This window comes from Genypterus blacodes, unplaced genomic scaffold (genome assembly GCF_046128005.1).
Source record: "Genypterus blacodes isolate CSIRO-AG114 ecotype Tasmania unplaced genomic scaffold, CSIRO-AGI_Gbla_v1 ptg000026l_1, whole genome shotgun sequence".
Taxonomy (NCBI): Eukaryota; Metazoa; Chordata; class Actinopteri; order Ophidiiformes; family Ophidiidae; genus Genypterus; species Genypterus blacodes.
The window spans coordinates 1684011-1710451 of record NW_027466839.1 but is presented as its reverse complement, the minus strand read 5'-3'; the positions used below and the strand labels follow the sequence as shown (position 1 = coordinate 1710451).

The window sequence follows — 26441 nt, the reverse complement described above, 5'->3', positions numbered from 1 at the left end:
ATTGTTTGCATGTTTGCTTGGGGGCCACGATAAGAACATTTGGCTAGAACGAAAATATCAAAGCGGCACTCACATGCGAAATCTGGCCGGCCACTGGAGGTGTGGCCGCTTATCTCTCTCTAAACTTTTTTTTTTTGGTTTTGAACCATCTGACCTTTCCTGTTTGCTCGCATGAGAACTCCTGCGCTTGTGGCTCCGTGGCGATCCACTGCAACGGGCTTCCACTGACTTCCTCCTCTCGTCGCATTAGCATAATGCAGCTGTCACTAAAGTCGCAACCTTGCTGTTGCTCAGCAGTATTTACAGCAAATGTACAATAGATGAAAGCGCCAAGAGCTGCAGCGCTAGACAATTTTCTCACAAACTCCTTCTCCTGCAGCCTCTCTGATCTATATCTATGTATACACTTTGTTACTCTGAGAAGTGAATGGCAAGTGTGTAAGTGACTATTCAGTGTCACACAAATGCATTCAATCTGAAGCCAGGTTCTGACTTTTAAAGTGTGTTTGCTTGAATATTTAATACATTTTAAACTCTATTCTAAGCTGTAATTGGATACCAAATGTAGTGGCAGCTTGTGGTCGGATCACAAAATCTTAGACCATTAAATGGGACATATTATTCAGATTTCCTTGTCCTTTCTTTCTCTATTTAGAAAACCTTTTCAATACTTTCTTGTGCAAAAAAAACCCCCTACGGGTCTACTTCTACTTCTAACCAATGAAGACGAAGCCTTCACGGCAGTTCAGGGCCGATGGGTTTGTCTTACTGGATGCAGGTTTGGACACTTTGACAATGTTCAACACCAACTCCTACGACCTTACACTATAAACACGACAATCCAGCCGAATGTCTTCAGTGTTACAATTGTCTACCATTTCTGTAACCCCTTTGCACTACTGCAGAAACATTTTCAACACATTGGAGTGCAGTCTGGCCTCGTAAAATGTCAGTGGAAACCGACGACACATCGTTATAAAGATTGGTCCATCCTAGAGCTGCGGAGCCTAAACAGCGGTGGCGGAGATCTAAATATTGTGCGGAAAGGCTGTAAACTTTGTTTTAAAAAGCCACTGCAAGGGGTTCATCTCTCCATTTCCTTGTGTAATAAGTATTTAAACAAGTCTCATCAAGATAAGGCTCCGGGTTTCAGAGTACATGTTACAGATGCACGAGAATTCCAGAAAAAACAAGCGAAAAGAAATCTCTCTCATTGTCTTTTCACCTGCCCACAGTTTCTCACAAAGACGTCATTACAGATGTTGTTAAAATGTGCCGTCCAGAAAAATGCCTGAGCTGCCAATCTGAATTATTAATTCCTCCTGTTTGTGCTGAAGGGACTTCTCTGATCAGGCTCCCAACCTTATGGCAACATGTACGCGTTATGATTAGCCAAAGTGAGGTCAGCGTCTTTAGAGACAGTTTAATATCCAACAGCAATTACTGGCTGCCGAGAGGCTGCCGCATGTGTTATTATGTGATAAAGGAGCCAGAGTGACCACAGGTAACGTTTTAATGTTGTGTTTCTGTCTCGGCAGCAGGTCAAAGTTACCTGAAGAGGTCAAAGATCGGGTGGGTAAGGAGAGAACGCACAGCACTTTCAATGAAGGGATGCAATCACAACTATATTATACATAAGAATCAAACACAGCTAAAACTCTGAAAGGTTTGTGTTTTCAACATTGTCCATTTCTGACAGATGAAGCTAAACTGAACCTACAGTCAGACAACAATCATCCAACATTTAGCTTCTTTTAGCAAGTAAATGTGTTTATTAAACATCAGTCTGCCAAACGGTGTTGGAAATACTTTCAAATAGTGAAAAAGAATAGAGCGCAAGTGGAATCAGACTTCTGAAATCTGGAGAAATCGGGCAAAACATCCAGAAACATCCACCGTAAACACACACAGAGGCAACAAAGAGCTCAAACAGAAACTTGCAGTAAAATGGCAGAGAAATGGAGAGTGAAAAAGCTCGGCGTCGCCTCCCTGTGAGTCAATCCATTGTGAGGCGCACAACACACAAGTTCAGTTCCCAGTGAATCAGAGCAGTCAGCTGCCATCCACCACCTCATGGTCAAGGCACAGGGCCAGTCTAGCACAGGACGGCAGACATGTGACCAGCTGGCTCGCACAATCGCCATTACTGTATCGGGGTCTCATCGGACAACACTAAGAACAGTTTGGCAGCGGCCGAAATTGAAAAATGCCGTATAAATCTCGACTGGATTGGTTTTTTTTGCTTAAAAGTTTGGTCAGTTTTGTGTCATTTTGCCTTAAAAGGCAGTAATCTGTCAAAGCAATTGCTCAGTGGAGCTTGTTTGGAAAGATCTGCCTACACAGGACTCACAGACAAGAATGTCTCTGCTACAAAATTGGATTGTGGAGGTTGAGGCTTGGTTTTGTTCCTGACTTGCATGTATGATACTCCAAAACCTGATTACTTAACACGGCAGACATCCATGATAAGACGAATTTCTGCGCGTTCCTTGAATTTGATCGACACGGATTACACAAAAATCTCTTGCAAACACTTGAATTTGCCTTAATCCTTATAGACATGTCAAAATCCGGCGATTGGAAAATTCAAAAAATTCCCGAAAGGGCCCGACAAGGCGGCAGGTGGTATAAGCCTGTAGATGACATGTGATTTATAGAGCAGCGTCTGAAGGGTGCAGTGACACCCACACTGCAGCGACTTTGTCTGAGGGTGTTACAGGCCCGACTGAGGACACTAAAATATCCTCCCCCCCCCCTCAATCCCACCCCGCCACTGACAGGGATATACGACACTACACGTGCAGCTGTCTAAATATTACTTCTCCCATCTCCTCACTCTTCATCTTTCCCCTGCCATCCCTCTACCTCTCCCTCTCTCTCTCTGGCCCCCCAACCCCCTCGCATTTTCTGTCCTTCTATGAGCACATGCACGTTTTTGTCTCGCAGCCCACGAGCAGGGTCAGTTTAGGAGGGACAACTGTTCAACCGGCGCAACTGGGGATGTCCACATTTGGTGCAATCATGGTTATGTCAACAGTGCAAAGCGGCGCTGGCGGCTGAGCGATGGGAATAATTCAATTTCTGCTGTCAAACTCAATGACACGTCCGTAGAGCAGAAGGCAAAAAGGATTTCACCCATTTTTAAACATGCATTTGGAAGTTAACACTATAGGATACATTACGGCCTTGAGTTTGAAATATCCTACCTTCATTTCTGAGAATGACGATGGGAGACCGAGCCAGGCGGAGGCACGAGGCACAAACCAATTTCAAAACACTCTCGCAATAACGAATAACAAGTAACATAGCTGCCGCTGTCGATCCAAAACCGTAGCTCAAATGCATTTACACAATCCTACTGACACACAATACGTTTAAAAGAACATTACAACTTTGATCAAGGATTCAAACACTGTTATTAGATTGAAATTGGCCAAAAAATGAACGCGTTTCTTCCAAGAAAGAATCCTAGATTATGCGATTGCCAATTGATTTCCTCATGCATGTCGGCCTTATAATCAGATAAGGTACGTCTCGCATTTCCTCACCTAGCAGACTCTCCTCACACTCCGATTATGCAACTCATCACGTATATATTCAGCGACCAGCAGAAGCCTATTAATTCCACCCGTGACTCACTGATGCCTTTTATGGAAATGCTCCACGGGAGACTGGCTCGGGGTTTTGCATCTTTGACTTTTCAGTAAATTAAGCGCAATTGCGTCTCATTGTCGGTACAAGTGATTAAGTCGGGAAGCTTTTGTGTCCGAATGTGTCTCGTAAGCCTTGGGAATTCCTTCCCGATGTATGGCCGCCTGTAACGCCTGTGCTACTAAATATATTTCACAGTGAACCACAGATCAGATTTTTCCAATTGTAAATAAGTTTCTCCGCAAGGCACTGTGGCAGAATCTATTTTGCGAGTACGACTCCACCGTTAAATCACGATATGCAATTAGGCTTTTAATGCAATTTATACAAAAAGCCAGACTAAAGCTAATCTCATAAAAGGACTAACAGAGCCATTAAAAGTCCTCTCCTCCTTACTTCATTACTGGCTCAGCTTGCTCTCCTTGTGTTAAGAGTCTCCAGGTGCATGAATGTTTCATGACCACCCTGCTGCCTGCCTCCTCGCTCTCTCGGCTCGGCTCAGACGCAGCCTCCCTCTCCTCCCCGAGGAAGCTCACACTCCGCTGTCAATTGCACTCACTTACACTCCGCTATCGTCATCATCAACCATTAGTAGAGAGAGAGAGATAGAGAGAAGGAGCGGGGGGGGAGGGGGGCACAGGACAAGACAGCTGTTTTGCCTTGACGATTCAATCATTTCCTTTAGCGGGACTAGCATCGGCGCCATCGTCCTCATCATCTTCTTTGATCCCAAAAATTACCAAGCAACTCTGAAATTGATGACTATCAGTGACGTCTGACACCAATTCTTTGGATTTTCAAAGACGGCTGAGTGCAAATCACTGTGTGGGGCTTCATGCTATAGACGCTGATCAGCACAACGGGGCGCTGCTACCATATTGTACCTGCCAGCTTTTAATGGACAGAGAAAAGACACAAATCCTTGAAGGAACGTTGCGTCATTTGGTAATTTCTCTTGTGACTTCAGAGCCAAACCCTGACTGGGTTCCACCTCCCACCTTCTACGGGTCGGCAGGTGTACTTCAATGACATTAAGCTGCATCTGAACCTACATTTATCTCACGAGTGTAAACACAAGCTCCAAACTGGGGCCACTTGACCTGCAGTCAGATCATCCCGCGGCTAATTCAAGACCCCTGGAGCACTACCAGCCGCTATCATCATTTCATTTGCTCTATAGCGGCGGCGCGCAAATAGAACGTGTAGTAGAGACGGGCGTGTAATGGCAGCGCGAGAGGGGCTGTCAAGGTTGTTGGGTCTTGGTTATTTTCTCCGGCGAGCAAATGTACCCAGCTAATGAGACTGCAGAAGCTACTTTCAGTGACAAAGAGAAATGCGGTAATATGGCAGAAAGGCTTGTTAATGCGGTCATATTTCAAGCTGTGCAAAGAAACAGCGTGTGGGTAGAGGAGTGCACGGGCCTACAGCAGCTCAATGCCAAGTGTTCTTAAAACATATTACACCAAACCATTAATTAATTTGTTGGCTTGTGAAGCGTGGCACGGTCGGGGCTATTCATCACGGGCAGGAAATTGACATGTTCTCCGTGGATAGCGTGTCAAAGGGATATCAGCTTTCGTTCGCGGAAAGGAAAGGAGGCAAGTTCATTTGCTGGATATTCGACAATTTTCTTTGTTGTGACGCCATTGTTCAAGCAGGTACAAAGATGCAAAAGGCTATTAAAGGGTTCATCTCTGAGCAACTACGACTTAATGGCTTCCTCCAACTCCAGACCGTCAGACGCATCCGTGGAAGACATCTGTCCTGACTAAACACACGCACACACACTTTGCACAGCTGCAGTCACTCTGTCAATCAAACGTGTTCTGGCATGTCACCGGGGGCAGCAGGGGGGGCCGGTTGTTGCTTTTGTCTCTGAGGTTGCACACCAGCACCAGTTTAGGCCGCGTGTGTGACGGCAGGGGAAAGTGAGGATGACGCCGCCTCTATTTTTAGATCAGTACACTGAGTTCTGCCTCTGTGTTTTGCAGCACTGTTCCTAGGACAGGCTGTCGGGTCATCATCCTCAGCGGCGGCGGCGGCGGCAGCGGCAGCAGAGCGTGCCGGGATAGCGCCGAATGTGCTCTCTGACCCCCGGCCCTCCAGCTCCTACATCAGTGGGAGAGACGTACAAGATTCCTAGCCGGCATTTAGGGAGGCTATCCGGGGGCGGGGGGGAATAGAGGCACTCTCTTGACGGATGCCATGTTCATCCACCTCTCCGCGGTGACTAATGGGCTAATAATTCAGCTGTCACCCCGGCACGTTATCTCACACTTTTTCCCTGGGAAGGATACCACCCTGGAACATCTCCACCAGAGTCCTGACCTGAAAAGATATGCCTGAGATTTCCAAAGTTGTTTTTTCAACCAAAGGTATAGTGAGATAGAAGTTAGGACAGAGAGAGGGAGAGCAAATTCCACACGAGTCAACGAATCAACAAGAAATCAGATTAACGTTATCACAAGGATTATGGAAAACATGATGAATCCCTGAGTCAACCGCCTCCACCAATTGTTCAATTCATTCAAATTCCTGCTTGCGTACGTGTGTTCACTCTTTGTGTAGCCGATGTGTAGTAGTACTGTACTGCAAAGCCAAATTGTCTGATTCCTCTGCAGTGAGAGAATCATAGTAATCCATATGTGTATACGTATATGTATTTTCCCGCCATCAAACCTGGTTAGACACACCCATTAGGGAAGAGGTCAGCAAATCGGTGCCAGGAAGTAAACAGCTTCTGGCCAAATAAGGTATCTAACGTTGATCTCTTTAAACCAGGGAGCTAGAGATGACTTGATCAGATTTGATTTAAGGTTTCACTTTTGTTTAGAGTCTTAGTTATACATCCAAATGCTGAGAATGGAGCAGACAGGAATAACATTGACCTGGCCTCACACTTTACAACAGAGCAGGCATTTCGTGCGGTGGCCTACAATTGTCTCATTTGCACAGTAGTAGGCATGGAAATCTGTACAAATGTTTCCTTTAAAGCACCTGCAATAGGAAACACCTATGTCCACTCACTATAATACCAGTGTGAGCTTATCAGTTTAACAGCTTGTCATTCAGAGCCCTGGGTGGTCAGGATGAATGACAAACTCTCGGTGCTTTGCCATGTGCTTGTATAATAAAGTACTTCCACTTGACTCAACACCAGCCGGCTGAACAAGAGACGTGTGTTTGTGTCTGAACACGTAAGCCGCCGCCAAACCTTTAACTTGATTACAATACATTTTCTCTGCATTTTAACCTTCAAACTGCTGCTTTACATTCATCGGAGACATCGACAAAATAGGAGTTCTCGACATCAAACGAGCTGCTAATCCTTCTAATAGGCGTTAATGTTTTCAAACCTGAAGTGAAGTGTCAGGCTTTTGCTCTCTTTGTTTGGCTGTGGACATATGTGTGTGTGTGTGTGTGTGTGTGTGTGTGTGTGTGTGTGTGTGTTTGGGGCTCCTACAGGCCGGGGCCCTCTATCCTTCCTGTTCAGTTACCAGAGGCCTCACACTTATCAGTTCCAGATCTCGCAAGAACAGAGAGAAACAGAGACCACTGACAGGAAGGGGATTTTTCTCCCCCCCCCCTTTCCTTTAAGCGAGGTTAACAGAATGTCTGCACCCCTCACATTTCACAGAGGAAAGCAATTATTCATTAGGGCTTTTGCTTTGGCGCAGCAGAGACAAAGACCAACCTGGTCTCACAGACGATGTCAGTAGGTTCCACGCTGATAAGACCCACTGAGTGTCAGAACTGCTACACATTTCATTCCTGGTAGGGTGTTTGTGGTCATTTGCCTCCTGGATCACACTCTTGTCTCTTTCTGTTTTCTGTGAGTGCAACCCTTCCATCACAACCCCTCACACACACACACAACAGAGGAGGAAAGTCTGTCACTGAGTCAGAGCAAATGGGAGCCGCCTGTGAAGCCCTACGCCACTCATGTCACATTCCCGTTCGTGTCACATCGTCACGGTTCACTCGCTCTCGCTGCCTACCTCGCACTGACAACTCCGCAATAATCACTTTGGTTTATCCCACTCGGCTGTGCGGTGGGCAGATGTTTGCCGGGACGCCGTGTTTCTAAGCATTCACACTACTCTAATCAAGATTAACCACTCTCTGAGTGTGTGTGAGCGTGTGTACGGACGCGTGCGTGTGTATATGCTGGATGTCCCAATTCCTAAACCATGAAGCCCTAGCTACATTGTATAATACTGTGGATGAACCAATTACACCCCTCCCCCCAACATAATATCCCTTTTAGTGGAACATCACATTAGTGTGATACACTTATCGCAGGGCTCATCTTCATTATTTTTCAATTTCTTTTTTTTTTTAATCAGGGAATTTCTGGCATTCATGCTTAAGAATCAGGTATGGTAGGAAATTAATAAGAGTAAAATAGAAATTCCAAGTCTAAACAGGTTATAAAAGTAATAATCCACTGATCAAAGATGGTGTAAACAGGTATGGTGATGGTGTGTGTACTCAGGTGAGGACAGTAGTGACCTCATGTTTATGTGATGTCACAGGAAGCCGGGGTAGCTGTTTGTTCGACCTGGATCTCAGCGTAAAGCACAAACAGATGCGACAATCTCAGCAGTTTGTTATTCGTAGCCTGCGGGAGCTGATGATGGAATCAACGGCGCTGCGCAGGGTGAGGCAGCGGCGGCGGCCACACACACAAATCGCTGCCGTCACATGTTTATCAAAGACACTCGATAAGAAATTGGTGGGGACCGAAGCATTTCCCAGCAAACAATGCTACAGTCTATAAATCACTCAACTTGACAGAGGAGCCTGATATTCTAGCTCAGCCACAAATATCTATTTCTACTGACAACTTCCATCCAATTCCATCTGTAACGTTTTTAAAGCGAGACATGGCTTCTTCTCTGGAATCAATTTATCAACAGGGACATCCGAAGGTCCCACTATGATGATGCACGTTTACAATAAACTCAGAGATCAGCGTGTTAGGTACGCTCTAATGCAATCTAAAACAATAACTCCTAGCTTTGTGTGAGTCGCTACGTTCAGCTTTTCTCGACATAAGAGTTGGAAAATAAATCATGTCACATAATATGACCGATGTTTTTAATGAGCGATATGAAACGGTGCTGTCACATTTGACTTTTCATCACTAGAACCTTAATAAGTAACAGTTACAGTTACAATAACAGTACTATTGGCGGATATTTACCGTTAATATGCGCTAGTACCTAGCTAGCTACGGATAGCTAACCGATAAATGGTATTTAAGGCCGTCGTTGTCAGTGGAGATGTTCCGCACCCCTGCATTAGCGTGTACAGGCCTATATGAAGGGAAATGGATGGGGACGCTTCCTACCTGTGTTGACTTCAGTCCTTGATGCTTCACCAGGAAGGGCCCCCCCACCCATTCACACACCAGGAAGATAGAAACACTCCAACACCTCACGTCTCCGGGCACCTGAAACCAGAGAATAAAACACACCATTAACCATCAAGCTCCAGAACATGACGTTGCGTCCATATTTTCCTGACTCGGGAAAGAAGATTCCTTTGGAGCTTTGAGCGTTTTTTCCGTTTTGTGCCTTGCTTTAACGCGATACATCTCTTCCCTGCATGGATGCGGCTCCTTCATGCTCTCATGCGCACAGGGGACAAATCAAAAGAGGGCCTGATACTTCACATGACCGCCACGGCGTCATAAACATCCAGCACAGGGTAAGTTCACTGCCGCGGTGCGTGGCGTTCTGCTCGTGAATTTACTCGAGATTGACAGATAAGCCTATTAAGAGAGACCTTTCCGTAGTTTAGAACAACGCCCGACGACACGTTTAATGCATAAGAGACATGAAGCAGACCCTTGAAAAATGAAAACATTGGATATATTTTGAATTACAATGTTGTGTCTTTAGGATCAAAACCAGCTTCATTCCAACATTTTTAGGATTTTCCAAAATTGTGGATGTGAGGTCTTCTTCAGATAGCTGAGTGAGGGGCCTAGGTGGAGGTCAGATCTTGAATAGTCGATAAACATCTTGAAGAAAGAACACAAACACGGGGTCTTGTAACTGTCGAGAGTCCTGCACTTTTGTTCCAAGATCACCGCATCCATTTTCACAGCCGACTGAGTCAAAAGGAAAAAGCGGGCATCAAACTAGTTTGTTTTACACTCCATAATAGCTGATCTGTGGAATATCAAAGCGCCGAAAGGGACAGAAAACATACGCATAAAAATGTCTGGAGGGTATTTTGAGTTGCTTGCAGTTGTGTGTCTGTGTGTGTTAACTTGATGGAGGAAATATTCATGGCCTTTCGGGAACAAGTAAGTTAAGCTACTTCTTTTTAGTTTTAGTGAAGTCACAGTGAAACAGGTTTAAGTAGTAGCTGGTAGTGTTTCTGTGCTTTCAAGTCGTTTGATGAAAGAAATGGGGGAGGAGGAAGCAGGAAGTAGAAAAAAAGGAAAGAAGGACAGAAAGGAGGAGGATGAATAGAAAGAAGAAAGAAGGACTAAATGATCGGGGAAGAGGAGAGAAAGGAGGGAAACAAAGTCAGGGGGGAAATAAAGGACATTTTATGGTCATATATCATGTTTTTTTTTATAACATTTGACTCCTATTCTGCCATGTATCTACAGCTGTCAAATAGCAGTAGGTGAACACTACAGCGTTTGAGTAAATGTACTTTGTTACTTTCCACTTCTGATGTGTTCCTTAATGCATTTCTGCCACCGGTCCTGTACTTTGCCGTCCTCCCTGTGTCTTGTTAGGAGAATCATTTTCATCTCTGACACACAGTGAGAGCACCAGAACTCCTCTGGCTTCTCCTCGTCTCATGTTTTGGTTGACAGCACCGGGCTAATGCTCCAAATATAAAAACCATCTCACCACGAGGTATCGTTTCACAATTCGGCGGGAGAAGGCAGCCCCTGGTGACTGGCAGCTTTTTTCTAAAAATCGGCCTTTTTTATCATTGGAAGATTTTTCAGGCTGCATTTCTCCCCCGTTTGGATGTGGAAAGAGAAAGTGGAGGAGCGCTGGGGGGCTCAATGGGTCGGGGAGAGGAGGAGGAGGAGGGGTTTGACGCCGGGTGCCTCCTTTTTAAAGCCAGATTCTCCCCAGATACCTCTGTGCTATTCATCAACAGCTTTTCCAGGGCTGTGAAAAATCAATGCGCTCTGCACTGCAAACAGTTCATAATGACGGGGGATGGAGGGAAAAAAAGCTCAACTGCAACAGAATTGATTTGTTTAAGTACAATAACACGACTCTGCAGCACGGCGAGGAGGAGGAGGAGGAGGCTCGGCTCCCAGACAAAGACTGACTGGCAGTATGAAACCACAAGCAGTAATTGATAAACTGCTGGCAAACTGCAAATCTGGAACACAGAGGCCTGTTATCTAATTAGAGTTTTTTCTTCTGATGGACAAATATGAATTACCGCCCGACTGATATAAAACAAGCCCCGAGTCTGAAATGACTACAGATCTGTTCACAGTGGCAAATTAAACAACAGCTTGCAAAATAAATCAAATAAAGCATCAGCGACACCAAATACAGGAGACCCACTCACATTTCCTTGTTCCTTTTTTCATTAACAGTCAATTTTGAGACCTACGTGTGCACACTGAGTGAAAACAGGCTATTTTGAAGGTACTGTGTCTTTAAAGATTGCTGAGCTGCGTCGGCGGTGATGGGAAGACAACTCGGCCTTGGTGGAGGTTTGTACTGAGTGATTCTACTCGTCTACGATATAAATCAAGTCGATTCAGGGATTTTCTTTAAATCAAGGCTAATTCTCTTCATTTTAGATCAGCTGTGTGTTTCATCCTATTTCTATAAAGTTGCTCTCCTTTTCGGAATTGTAAGAGACACTCTGCCACGTTCCGTCATTGTTTCATGACTTTAAAGCCTTTAAAAATAAAGAAGGCTGACACTGAGATTTGGGCTGTGTGCATCTCAAAACCATTTGAAAGTACATACAAAGAAGATTTGATGTTCTTTAAAGCCCACACACAAGATAACTCCTGAGAGAGAAAAAGCATTCCACAAGGTGAGATCTTTAAACCTCCTGATAAAGCAAAAGGAGAGCCTGGGGTAAATTGTGTCAGGATAGGCAGACACAATAAAACATTCCTCCCTGCCCATTTTAAGTCCGCCACAGAGGTGCATTTATCATTGTTATTATTCCTTCAGAGAGGGCCGCCCAGGTTTAATTGGGTCCTCATGGAATCAAAATCCCCACAGTGGCTGCAGCCACCCGAGCTGGATCGGCCTTTTTCCTCTCTAGTCAGCATCGGAGGGAGTTTGCTAGGAACGCGCAACAGCCGTGACGCCTGCTCGACCTATGGTAAATGTGATGACTAAGGGTGGGGTTGGTTGGTGGTTGGGTGGGTGCCACCCGCCGAGCCTGGACAATAGCAGCTTGAGGTCCACCTGGGGAGAAAGCTCACCTGACTCCCATTTAACACTGTGAGGAAAGCCACAGGCTGTCCACCCACCCAGCCTGTTCCACAGTGGGCCGCATTTGCATTTTAACTGGAACATACAGTAGCTTTTGTAGATGTGGATGTGCACATGAGCATAAAGCACATGGATCAAGGAATAGAAGTTTCACAGTGACGTTATTATTAAACGTTGATTTCCGCGAGAATTAAACGTTCCAAATTAGGCTAAAAAGGTGCTGAAAAGATCCGACGTGACAAGTTATTAATGTTGTTGGTGTTTGAAAGGTTTGTTTAGATAGACAGATTCAGATTTCTCCTAATTATTACATTGATAAATGATAACATTTGTGTTTTATTTAGTTCAAACGCTCAGAGCAACAGATACCTGCAAAGCTACTTAACCTTAAATAGGAAGTGAATATTCTGTAATGCAACGTAATGAAATCAATATCACTTGTAACTGTCGGGTGATGAACCTGCTTTTGCGAAAATTCTCTAACAATCTCCTTAAAATTGCCCAAATTTAACTTTTCAACCACCTTTTGCCTGACAAGTAGCGATGAGAGAAAGGTTGAAAAGCAGCCAATTCAGGAGACAAAATGTGAGAAGAGGAGTGATTATAATTACAGCTCTAAAACTTTCACCTCCCATTCACCTCCCTCAGCGGCGCTCCACTTCTACCTTGGCACAGAAAAATCACGACGGCTCCTTTATGGCGCTTCCTGTTTTTGATATGCTCAAGACATGCAGGATCAACTGCGACATGCATCTCTGCTTTTCAAAAGACACTCAGCCCTCAAAGGGAAGACACTTCAAGTCAAAGCAGGAAAAGCTGGAACGACACATGTTGGAATGGCAATCTGCGGTTTGTGATGATATCCAGGAGAGTACCGGGTTTTTATTTTGAAGAAAGATGAAAACGGGACGATGTGTAAACACGCGGCGACTCTGGTAACCATTTCACCTCCTCAATCATTCTAATTACCTAATGTGTATACAAGTTAGTTTGCTTTTCTTTCTGTTTTGACTCTGTGCATGCACCAGAGATGTCACTCACGGCCGTGCTGAGGGAAAAACATGTTTTCGGGGGGCTGTATCATGTAACAATCAAATGAATAAAATAAATATATTCATCTAAGTAAGTAACAAAATAATCTCTTTCCTTGAAGCTCTCACTCATCCTACTGATCAACAAACAAATCACATGAAGTCAGGTTGTCTGTGGAAGTCAGATTACCATAAACCATGCAAACACATTTATCAAACTATCATCTTAACATCTTGTGTTATTGTTTGTTTGTAGATATGAGGGCGTACATGTCTTTGACAAGCAGCTCTGGAACTTCCCTTCTTTTCACAGCAAGGAACCTGATCTTACTACCAAACCTATTCATCCCTTATCCATTTTTTTGGCTCCTAACCCCAGAACTACTGACTGGAGATAACAAGACTGAAAATTGCTGATTTGTTTGACGAGCATCTACAAACCGTATCAGACGGACAACTCACATTTGTTTGTTTGCAAAACATTTGCAATTTTCTCTCCTAGACGCCTTCATCTCTGCTCTAACGACGTTAATGGAACCGCAAAACAAAACAAGGAAAACAATCTTCTCGATCGCCTCTGTTGCTTCTGTTGTTGAAATTTGGGTGCTTGTGGAGATGATGTGGCTTTAGACATCATTAACTCTAATATCTATAACCTGCAGGTTACGTGAAGCACAGAGGGAATGTGAGCAAATAACCTGCGAGTCCATACAGCAGATAGTTCAGGGCAGTGTTTTCAACCTTTTTTGAGCCAAGGCACAATTTTTATATTGAAAAAATCCTGAGTCACACCACCGACCAAAAGTGTTACAGAATGACACATTTACAATGACAATTATTCAATAGTCTGTCAATGTATTTATACTCAGTCAGTTACAGTGGCTTTGCAGGCAGTTAGCATTAATGTGTCTGCCACAGTGTGTGGCTTTTTGGATTTGGCTACGAGTTCAACTACTAAGTAGCTAGCTTAGAGAGCTATCGAAGACACCGTTGTAGTTTTTCTCATAAGAGTTGCCTGTTCCTCCGCGTTTTGTTTGGAGATGGCGTTTAAGCTAGTTTGGGACCATGACACTGTTGTTGCTGTTTCACCGCACACCAAGCATGACGGAGTCGGTGCACAGTAAATCCAAAAGAAAGATATAATTCGCTGTATATGCTTGAGCTCACCGTTTTTGCTTTCTTTTGACCACCACTCATGTTACTCCCTTCATCTGGGTTAGCATTTTGTCCAGGGCCCAGTTGGGAGTTTTCATTTTTCCTTTTGAAATATTTGTCCATCGCCGTATGTCTTGTTACAGACACCTCTCGCGCACATTACTTATTCTATTGTCTTAAACTTAACAAGGTCATTATTTCGCTACTGCCACCTACTGGGCAGGTCAGTCAGTACACATGGAAGAGGATTGAATTATTCCGCCAGTCACTACATTGCAGGCACAGACGAACAACCATGGCACATTATTTGCAGTAAGTAAATAATGTATTTTTTGGACTTTGGATAATTTCCCAAGGCACACCTGACGATCTCTCACTAGCAATATTAATAATACCAATAATAATTACAACAACTATAACATAATAATTTTCTATCATATATGTTGACAACCAACAATATTATTTATTTAAGATATTAACATTAAATTAACAATTTAAATTAGTGTTTATTTTGACTTTGTATTTATTATTACGACATGTTATTCATTACTGTTATCATTGTTTATTCAAATACTATGAATCAGTCTGACAGTTTGCAGCAGTTAGGTAATGTAAACATAGGTAAATGTATACACACTCGACTGAATGAAAGGCGACATCAGGTAGCACAGGAGTGACTGAACACTTTCCAAACCCACACGCCTGCAGTCTCTGAGGACATCCACATGGAGTGTTTACATTACAGCCACATGTGGTTGGGAGGCAATTCCATTAACATGAAGTGTATCATTTTAGTGAATGGGAGCTTATTCCACACATATGCACATGTGGTGATTACAGGTTTAGAGATAATGACTTTGAGTGTGATACATTTAGAGAATATGAGACACCAGATCAGTTAGCTTTCCAATCTTCACTCTCCGCTCATTACCAGCACCTAGTTAACCACCACGGCTGTAATTATGGAGCCTCACACACATATGTGCACACACACTGGCAAACACACACTCTCCAAAGCACAAGCTGGCACTTACATACATGTTGTGAGTCGATACAAACCAGATCAGCATCATAGAAACTACCAATTACACGTCTTATTTATGCAAAAGCTCATTTACGTCATGCTGTGCTTATCGTCCCAATGTGTTATCAAACACTTTGCCCTCTAGCATGAATTGTTTACATTCTGGATCACATTTCATCACAAGAAACCTGAAAATGTGAATTAAATGAAGCAAAAAAGGCTATACTCTTTCAATTGAGAATAACTCCGCATACCTATAATTTTCAAGATCAAAAGAGTGAGCAACGCTCATGAGACTCTTACATGAATTGATGGCTTCAATATAATTTCTACTCCCTCCTCTATACGGTATATCTTGTTTCAAAAGCGACAGCAACCTGAGAGGGCGCCCGTATTTTACTTCCTTTGTTTCCATTCTTTCCCTATCAGAGCGAGAAGGTGGTAGCAGCTCCCGAGAGAGAGAGAGAGAGAGAGAGAGAGAGAGAGAGAGAGAGAGAGAGAGAGAGAGAGAGAGAGAGAGAGAGAGAGAGAGAGGGTGGAGATGCAAAGGCGCACTATGCTGACCACTGACATAAAAATGACACCCCCACTCCGGCCATCTCAGTCCTGCTAGGCCTTGCAACGCAAACTGTGGCTAATGTCTCCAGAGCTTCCTCTTTGGTCACCTGGATAGTCTCACCATCATTGCTGTTGGTCCAGGAGAGGGGTTTATTGGAGGGGAAATAATTCATAATGTAATGGAGACAAGAAAAAGGGGGGGGGGGGGAGAGAGAGATAGCGAGAGAGAGAGAGAGAAAGTGATCCTCAGCCAATTGCAGCCCAGAGGTGGGTGTAATGAGGCCTGATCTGTCACAAGGAAGAACTACAGACCTGTATTTGCATTTTCAACCCTTTTTACTTCATCGCCCTCCCATATCTTTTCCTCCTCCCTCTCATAATAATAGAAAGGAAAGGCAATGAGAGGGACATATGCATAGAGAAGTCGAGGGAGGGGAGGAGGGGTGTACATGGCTAATGGGAGGGGGGTGGTGGTGGTGGTGACTAAAAGCTGAGGCAAACACAATCTGCCAGCTTATTCAGAACCATCACACGGAGACTTGCCCTTATCTGCTCGGCACAATTTCTACACGCAGACCTTTACACTTGCCTATGGCATTTCACACACACACCGTACATGCAGCAGTCATTACAGCCTGACCTGGACTGGGTTTTTGACACTGAAGTATTACAATTTTATAGTAATATAGGTATTATCCAAATAATTACATATATCTTTGAATATATTAGAATTTTATTATTTAAATATTTATTTCATTAATTTTTATATAATTTTTTTGCAATATAGTTACTTGCATTTTTATTTTTATTTCATTAAATTGATCTATTACATTTTATATTAAATTATTCTTTTATTTATTACACTATACTTAATCAATTGCAATTTTTATTTTTTTTCAAAATTTCAATCCAGCAAATTCATTCATTCATTCAACAGGTTTACCTACGAATTCCACAAGTATACAGTATGTACATTTTAGAAAGTAATCTTTTATAAACTGATATCTACCAATATATCAGTCAGACTGTACCATTCATTAATGGGAGGGTCTCAGATATTGACCTTGAAAGTACTGCCACCATACAAATTCATCTTTTTTTATAAATAACACATTCAGTGAAGTACTTATGGGGGAACCACTGGCTCAGATTTTCATTGGATGCGACTGTTGCTACAGCTAAGCAGATACGACAGCTTAAGATGAGTCGCGTTCACTTGCCGAGGACTCTCGAGGCAAACGCAGGAGGAAAAAGGAGAGGAGAAAGAAAAACAGCGACATCAATAATGAAGCGAAGGAGACGGGGGAAGAAAACAAAGCCGTTCATAACAAATGAGAAAACAGGCAGAGCGTCTCATTGCAAGAGCGCTAACGACAATCAATTAGCAATTGCTCATGATCTTGGGTGCGTCGGAGTATAAGGTGTCTTAATGAGTCCCATTTCCATTAGCTGCTCGACTCGAGAGGCATAAGGAGGAGGCTGCTCCCACCAGCTCCTCCATCTCAATGCCTAATGACTGCGAGAGTGGATTACTCCATCAATTCCTCGCTTCTCTTTGTTTATCCCCTGCGTAAATAATGGTCAACCATTACAATGCATTAAGCGGGCCACTCTACGGAGAGCCAACGAGAGGAGGGGGGTGGTGGAGGAGGCAAGAGCAAGAGAGCAGGGGAGAGAAGGAGAGGAGCACAACTGCTCCGGCAGGCATCCTCCAGTGATCTCCGAGAAATTGGCTAATACCGGCCGTGTGGTGGCGGAGAGAAGGACCGAGAGGGGACGCTCCGTCTGATGCACTCCAAACATCCACTGGATTCAAGTTCAAGCAAACAAGTCTCACCCAGAAGCGCGTAAAAGTCTAATTTCGGAGACTTTCTGCTTTTGCCAATTAGTGCCGTAACTTTCACGAGAAGATTAATCGCACAAATGTCCTTCTGCGGGTCTAAATGGCTTTTTTCTCCCTGAGTGTGATGCACAGACACGGGAATACTAAGAGTCTGCAGGTTATTTGTGTGATTTCCTTTGAATGAGTGCATCAGCCCTGAATGGAAGGAGAGCTCATTGAGTTTTATGTAATTAGTGATGCCGAGCACACTTTGTTTGTGTCATATGAGAGAATAAACCTTTGTTGATGCAGTTTCGCACTGGACGGAACAGATCAATATTTCACCATCGCTCCCTCCTCTTTTCCTATATTTCTCTCTCTCTCTGTAGCTCTCCAGTTTCCCTGGCGTGTCGCACAGACCGGACTGGATAAAAATTAAACGCATCAGCAGAAAAACACACAAGTGGAAATGATCTCGCCCGCTCCGGCCCCCGCTCGGGTCATGAATCCAGCTAAATGTGCTTATCGCAGACTGCTGCTATTAGTCTTAATAGCGGCGGTGACAAGGCGCCTTGAGAGGAGCTAGGGCCCTGCGTCGCCCCGGCCTCGGTCGCAGACAGGTGATTCACATCAGTGGACAACTTGGCGTGTCATAACAGCCAAACGCTGACTGAGAAACATCCAGCGGCATGTCGAAACAAAAGACTTTTGAACCCAGCAGACCGTTACATCCGTCACTGCTTGGATGGAGACGAATTAAGTACTCAGTTAAATGCAGACGTCCAAATTGTAACTTTATATTGTACAGATGGGACGAAATATAATTAACGTTATGATATATTGCAATACTAAACCAATGTTGATTGCCTGCTTTATTGCAGAGATTTGACTTATGAACTTTTTTGGTTTGTAGCAATTCAACCTTTAGCCAATGTGTCAAAAAGTACGCTTGTGCACACTGTTGATTGGCTACTTCACGACAATCAATTTGTGAGTGATCTGGGGGCCAAGAGCTCACCCCCAGTCAGGGTCGGATCATTATATTACTTAAGAAGGAGAATGAAACAACGGCGATTGTAACGCAACGCCTCCGTGAGTTTCCTCTGAAAACAAACAGCTATTATCACTACGGCTGCACTGATGACATCACATCACCAAACATTCCCTTTACAGCTTCTCCTGTGTGCAGTTCTTGCTTTCTATCTGAATACATTAGGGTTTCTGGATAAAATAAACAATCTGAAGGTATCATGTTGGGCTCTGAGAACTTCTGGGCATTATCTTATCGATTCCTTTCTTCAAAAGCACTCAACAGATAATGAAAGCAGACAATAGTCGCGCCGATAATCTCCAATGATGGGGCTTTAACATTACAATGTCTATAGGGAAACACACAGAGAACTAATAGGAGCATTGTCAGTACAATAAGCATTGGAAAATCCATAAAGAATGTAATATATTGCACTATTTTCGTAGCATCAAAACACTTCTTCAGCTCTGTAGGTTTGAAATGCAAACGTCATCGTTTATTGTGCTCAGTGTTCGAGCGCTTCAGGACTGCAGTGGAAGGTAGTGGAGTACCACTGAAAGTCTTATAGAGAAAATGGATTTTCCCTCCAAATTAAAGGTTACTTATTGTCGGCCTCCACGGAGCCGTGCCGCGCAGCCATTGAGCCAGATGCAGTAGAAGGGATGGAGCGGCACCGTGAAAGTGTTAAGTTAGGTGCCTCGCAGAGTAAAAGCACATGAAAGAAGTACATACAATCGACCCCGCACAAAAGAAGCACCAAATCAGCCTGCATCAACACCAACATCTTCACCCCCACATCACTGAAACCTACTGAACCCACCACAGAGCAAACGCCCCCCTTCAGTCCCCGGTCCTCATTGCCTCTTAAACGTGAAGCGAGACAAACAATGTTTGGAAAACAAATGTCAGGAGTTCCTTTCAGTGAGAGTGCTTTCCCACGAGCCAAAGCGAAACCTCCGCCACTCTCCTCCTCCACAAAACGACAGAGTTTGTGACTGGGACCATGTCGACATGTTGCTCCGTTTAGACAGGGGGAGGGCAGAATTACTTTGATCCACTTTGAGGAATGTCTTCATCCGCGGCTCAGAGCCGGTAAGAGGAGCTTGTAGATCCAGCTCGGGCTAATTTGCCACAATGCCTCTCCAATCCCACATTCGGATGAAAGCGTCGGGCTAATTGCACCGATGTTTGCGGCCTTCGTCATCCCCGTAAATCCCAAACCGCGGAGAGAAGGAAGAGAAGGGGGCGAGCTCAGAGCCCCAGAAGGAGAAGAATTTGCGGCTAAGTCTTATCATCGCCGTCACCAGCTGACAGATGACACGAGACTGACGTTCCATTTTGCCAACCTGACAAAGTGCGGAGATATTGGACAGAGCAGGCTGGAGCTGCAGATCTGTGTGTAGAACAATGGATGTCTGAGCTGATTTCAAACAATGGCAGGATGACACAGAGCCTGACAGACACCACACTGCAGACAGGCTTCACGGCACAACAATGCTGCCAAAAAATCTCCTCCTCGTCTTCCTTTTTCCTCTTCCACCATCTTTTATGTGTTTTGGCACCTCTGCCACTTATGACTCAAGGGTGAACAGTTGAACAGTGAGAACCCTTCTGAGCACGCCCTCGACGAGTGAAACAAGCCAGTGGCAATAAATTAAGAGGAGAATAAAATACCTACACGTCAACTGTAATTAGAGCCCGACCAATGAGCATCAACAGTGTAGCGTAGTTTCCATTGACCTACATGTAGAGCAATTTGACGTTTGCAAATTGAAAAATGGCAAAGGAAACATGAAGTCATTTGCAAAATTGTAACAGAAAGAGTCTTTGCGAATGAGTGGTTATGGAGGACAGGTGGCATGATGGCTGTTTACAGAATGAGCAGACCGAAGGGAAGAGATTTCCTTCGACTTAATCGGAGGAATAGAGGTTGCAGCAACACGTCAACACAAAGCTTTTGTCGTCTCTGGTTCTCAAAAACACAGGCAGGTATGAGGCTGTAATGATGATTATTAATACCAAGAAAGCTGCTAGATTGTGCTGCCTGTTGACCTCTGTTTGTTGGTGTTAAAAAATGTTCCTATGTTGGAAATGAAGGAATAGAAACACAGTTATGGTGTCAATATGTCGAAGAGTTAAGGGTTATTGAGCATTCTTGTTGGCAGGAATTGTACTGTATCTTTTGTTTGAAGTTTAGTCTACTTCCTCTATTATTTTGATTGTTGACGTTTCGATTTCGCAAAATTTAAGTGGCAAATCTGCATGTCTGAGATTGGTGAACAACTTTAACACTTAATGTCTTCTTAAAATGGTTCTTATTTTCTTTTTGTCCATTGACTGATCCGTTAAGTGACGGCTCATCTCAGCCCTGTTTACAACTCTAATAACAGTGTTTGCCAAAAACATTTTATGTCACATATTTACAGAAAAGAACATGACAACATGACAAGATACATCTATTTATCTGGGGGTTTTTTTGTACAAAATTTCAATCAATACCAATTGTTCCGTTTACAGGCACATTACACGACACTGCAATTAAGACAAAAATCTGAGTAAGACGTTTTACGCTTATTTACTTACTTAATTCATGCCAATATCTGTGTTTATGGTGTTTACATGACACCTTAAAAAATGATTTATCGCCTTAATCAAAGTTTTAATGTGCATGTAAACATACTGCCTATCAGCCTCAGAGATCCAGTATCAAGGCAAACAGTAATCAAAGTGAACTACTGAGTGATGTAGACAGTGTGCAGTAGTTATGGTGAAATATCGTGTTGTTATTGGATGTTAGTGGTATATACCAACCACATGGGGGAATTAATTGCGCATAAATCACTAATTATCTGCCAGGGATGCTAAATTTAGGAGGCGATGAAATCTCTTGTCTTCCATATGCCACTGAAACACTGAAAGTGCATTTCATTATTGATGTCCTCAGAGCAGCTTTGCTTCTGCTATCAATCATTCATCTGCTTTCCACTAAAATGCCGCCATCCTCTCGTGTCAAAACAGACCTGGGTGTGGAAGGAGCAAAACTTTCTCTTTTTCATCTCCAGAGCAAAGGTCGAGCTAAAAACACATCGCAACACCGAGCAAATAGGTCACTCTGGGCTTATAAATCCAGAAATAATAACGCTGATGCTATTTTGATGGAGACACAAACAGGTGCGTTTAGCCCGGTGCCTCTGTCTTATCGCCCTCCTTCCATTCCAACAGGATCCCGTTTCACTCGACGACGGCGGCAGGGATTAGGTGGACAGCGAGCATAATCAAAGTTTGTGGTCTCTCTCTCTCTCTCTCTCTCTCTCTCTGGAGTGAAATTGAAAGCGTATCGTGCGGAGTTCCTCGGCGGCGATCTCCAATTACCTCCTGCGTGTGAGTGCTCACTGCGCTGGAACTTTTCCATTTCATCCACTACACTCCCTTCCAAAGCCAACCAGCAGCACAACACAGCAGACCGTGTCATCCGCGCACCACAGGGGGGGCCTTCCCAACTCCGGCAAATTCCTGGTTTTGTCTGGGAAACGATTCGTGCCTATACAAACCACAGGTGCAGCGAGCAGCCAGGGTGGGAGGGGGGGGAGGTGGGACTCAGCTCCAGCTTGGCAGTGTTTATCACAATTACTTGGAAGATCAACTTTCACCCAATCGCATTGAGACGTAAAAACACAGAGGCCCGGAAAAAACCTTTATTTTCTCCGACCTCAGGAGGAAATGTTCCAGAGCGCTGCGAAGCCACTGATGCAATCCTTCTCCAATCCTCTCAATACATTTCGGAAACAGGAACGAGGGATTATTTGACGCAACTTCCATTGAAGAAGCCGATTCACCCGACCAATCAATACTAATCAACAGCTAGATGACGGGGGAAGAAATTCCCTCTGTTTCAGCACTCTCTCCCTCTGCTCTCACACATCTCGTTGCGACACTCCTGCAAATTATTAATCTAGAGCTTTAACCGTGTTGACAGTGTCAAACAGAGGCGGAACAAGTATTCACACCTGTTAAGTAAAAAACTGCAATACAGCCATGGAGAAAGTACTCCAGCAGTACTTCAACGTGTCACTCAGAGCAAATGCGGAGGCAGGTACATGTGCTTGGCAAAATGAAGGTTCCCGCCGTTGAATTATTCATTCATTAACATGTCGGGTGTATTTTAAGTTCAACGTTCCTTCTCAGATAGCTTCATTTCATATTTAAGAGGCCTTAAGAGTAAAAGCAAAAAGGAGAGGAGAAGAGAATTTTGGTCCTTCCTGCCTCTGTTTTGTCTACTAATCCCTTAAGGTTGCCCTTACCCCTGGGGGTTACCATAGAAACATACTTTTAATTATTAGAATGTGTACTTTATGAGATGAATGTGTGATTTGTATGTAAAATCTTGGTTTCAAGAGGAGTCATTTCCTGGAAACAAGAGTAGGTAAAGGAAGTAGAAATACCGTAAAGCGTACTCAGGTACTCATGTACTTAGTTACTTTCCTCTTCTGGTCTCTTTCAGCTAAGAGTTGGGATCAACGGGTACTTTGTGACACAGGAAACATCTATTTAATAAGACCGCCGCTGCAATCCACGCAGTTTGACCCCCATGCCACAGTTCGCCTGGTGTTGCTAAACAACAGCCCACCCCGGTCTAGACGCGGCCAAGCAACGAAGGAGCGGGGGATGGCGGTCGGGTGGGGGTCGGCGGCGGTGGGGGGTTATGGCTGAGGTCTACCGAAAGCTTCCCCCGTAATGCACAAGGAATTCGGTGTCGTTTCTTCGCAGGGGTAGAGGAGACGCTTGAGCGAGAGTGAGAGCGAGCGAGATGCCGGCAGAGGGTCAGAGCGAGTCCCAGAGGTGTCAGGAGGAGTAAATGGGCATGACTGCAGAACATGGGGTTATACCCACTCTCCTCCTTCCCTCCCGCCCTCCTGTTTCTCGTTGCAGGGTGCCTTCGCCGACTTGTCTCACAGCCTCAGAGCAGTGGAGGAGTGAAGTAAGACAAGGCTGCGGATTCCCACAAGTCTTTCTTTGCACCGTGCAGTTGCATTGTGGGGTTATTTTTTAAGAGCTCGGTACAATAACCTCAAGCAACAGCATTAATACAATTTTGAAAGCCTTTGACGACCTTGCAGATGCTGGTCAAACACTCGCTCCCTAGCCTCAGACTTCAACAGCTGAGTCCGATCACTATCATTGATTTTTTTAGGTGCATATCTAGTTTTGACACTGATGACAGAATATGTCCCCTTAAAAAAAAAAAGAGACTTACAACTGAATTTCAAGCTCTATCACCAGAATTTGAAATGGAAGACAGGATGATTATACTCGGGGAAGCAGTTAGGGAGCTGGTGTCTTAAATGGCAGAACTCATTTGTTTGTTTTCTCTGGCTGAACCGCACTCGGGTGCCATATTCATTCGCTTACCTGGTGCATTAACTACACAAGGCGCTCCTTTCAAATAATGCAAATTAATATGGCACCGGAGTGCAGTTAAAGATCGGTGATGAAGACTCTAACAAAGGTGAGTTGTGCGTCCTTCAAAACATTTTTTGGGGGTTTTAGGATGATCTAAATTGTGTTGTTTTGGTTGGTCACTCCCAGTGGTGTGTGTTCTCACAACAGGGTAGGAGTTGATGGGAAAAACCTGGAGGAACTCTTGCACTTGGACGAAGCAGTGTGTGTGGAATTCCCAACTATCACTTTAAGTCTGATGTCTAAACACAGAGAAGCAACAATTTTTGGTGCAAAATCCGACACGCATGTGCTTTCTCCACTCTGATTCAGACCCCGAAATGAATAGAACTTTTATTTCTGGATCCCTGGGCAGGACAGCTTGTCACGGACCACATGAATCATAGAGGGAACGAAATGTCAGCTCCTTGGGAGAGAACAAACAAGGAGCTCTTCTCTGACCTGACACAAATAGGGAAAATAAACTTGTTTGATGGTAGCAAACTGCTGGGCTGCTGGTTCCCTGCATGGCTGGCTGAAGGCTGACACCAGCATCACAGCCCATGAATATTCAGCGACCAAGTAAATGAGGCAGATAGCTCTTGACATGTTCAACATCCACCTTTGGCACCTTCCCTCCACAAAGCCAACAAGGTGAAGCAGCAGAACAAATATGCTAGTTGTTAGTGGGCGGTTGATGAATCAAGCGCTTCTGAACAAAGCGTTTCAGTGGGCGAGCGACTTTCGACACACGGCCTGATTCGGATTCCTCAGTGGGATGCGAGCTGCTAAGCTGCTGTTTTGGAGTCTGGCATTAAAATCAAATATGTAGCATTATGCCGTGCAATATGCTGACATTTACATTCTTAGAAAAACATGTTTCCTCAGCTATAATCTGGCTGCTGGTATCAAAATGTTTGCTCTCCAAATATTTACCAACCCAGGGAGTCACATCTAAGCCCAACATACGCGTCTGGAGACAGGTTTTTTTTCTCCAAGTGTTGCATCCCAAAGGAGATGTATCGAAAGAGCTACAGACTAACTTACAAGTGAGTAAACACTCAGTGTGCACAACGCTTCCTTACACCTACCCCTACAACAGCCCTGACGATGATGAAACATCTACCATGAACAAACTAAGCCATGTACAAAACAGAAATCACTGCGGGAGGGATGAGGGAGGGATGAGGGAGGGATGAGGGAGGGAATGGCGTGCGGCTTTTGCATATCAGGGATTTTCCACAAAAGGTGAGGCGGCAGCGAACGCATCACGGTGATACGCAAATCGATGTAAATATCCAGTCAGATGTTCGTCGCTGCTCACGTACACGCGGCCTTGCACAGGTAAATGCCATTTAACATCTGGACACTGTTGTTTTTGTGAGGAAGGAGTTAATGGGGTGCATCGGGAGCTCCTATGTACACACGCGCATGTACGTAAACACACACACACACATTCAAACACACGAGCTGTTCATAGGAAAGCAGTTTAATGAAATGGATTAATTTAGAACATCTGATCAGTGGTTCTATGCACAGAAACTGTCTGATTCCTCTAAAAGCAGCATTTATATTATTAGTTTTATGATCAATAAATCCATTCATCTATCAATTTACCCCATGCAGTCACAGCTAGAGACAATTAGGAAATTACATCCATATTGTGATCAGTATTTCTATCCATTCTTCTATGCAAAGAAGGGCAGATAGTCCAGAATATCTGATTGGTTACACTCATAATTTCCAATAAAGGTGAATAAAGGTACTATAAAGATAAGAATCATGTGTTCAGAGTTCATTATCTGTCCATATCTGAACAGTGCATCTGTACTTGGTTCCGTCCCTGCAGGTACTGCGGCAGAGAGCAAACAATAACCAGGTTACTTAAGGCCATGTAAACACACCGATGTTCCCAATCTGAATGTCAATAATGCGCGAGCACAAAGGGGCCACGGGCAGCGCCGGGGATCGGGCCCAGCTGCGGCTCCAAGACTGCTAAGGGGGCCCAGTTTCCTGCAGATTGGCCCCTCACCTCCCTCCCCCCCAAATGAATCCAAGGGGGTTTACAAACCACTACCACCAAACAAACACACACACACAGCAATTAGCCAGCACCTACACACCCTGTCCACCCTCTCTCCTCTGCCTCCTGATAAGCTGGTTCGCCGGGCTTGCCAGCGCCGCTGATGGCTGCGTTTGCACAACTACTCCATTGTTGCCGTGAAAAGTGGACATCTGCACTTTGGACCTTTCAGTGGGGGGAAGCCTTTTATTGTGTTTC

At 44.3% G+C, this 26441-nt stretch overlaps 1 protein-coding gene across 4 annotated transcripts in view; it reads right to left on the bottom strand.

Annotated features, from left to right (window-relative positions):
* Positions 1 to 26441, bottom strand: part of LOC142993006 (zinc finger MIZ domain-containing protein 1-like) — a 112950-nt gene that overhangs the window by 73701 nt on the left and 12808 nt on the right. For all 4 annotated transcript variants that reach the window (XM_076143599.1, XM_076143601.1, XM_076143600.1 and 1 more), the window contains exon 2: positions 9005 to 9106. The gene's annotated coding sequence lies outside the window, so the exon portion shown is untranslated. The remainder of the gene's footprint in view (positions 1 to 9004; positions 9107 to 26441) is intronic.